Raw genomic sequence first — 290 nt, 5'->3', positions numbered from 1 at the left:
GTGTCTGGGTGGATGTGTATGAACCACGCTAATTAGGAGATGGTATGAACGCACAGCAGCGGCTGTATCACCTAACCTAGGACCGCTGACTTTGGGAGGGAGCAGACACATAGATGACAGACACAGGAGACCACCTCTTCTGACCGTAGCTCCAGAGTGCACAACCAGGCTGTGTGGTTCCTTAGCAGGGGCTTAGGCTCATGCTGTTGTGAGATGTGCGCTCCGCAAACCTTATTACATACATCACTCAGTGTCGCCTGTTGTCACGTCTGGAAAGAAGAGTAGTCACA

The sequence above is a fragment of the Arvicola amphibius genome, chromosome 6 (assembly GCF_903992535.2).
Source record: "Arvicola amphibius chromosome 6, mArvAmp1.2, whole genome shotgun sequence".
Taxonomy (NCBI): domain Eukaryota; kingdom Metazoa; phylum Chordata; class Mammalia; order Rodentia; family Cricetidae; genus Arvicola; species Arvicola amphibius.
This window is presented reverse-complemented; position numbering follows the sequence as displayed.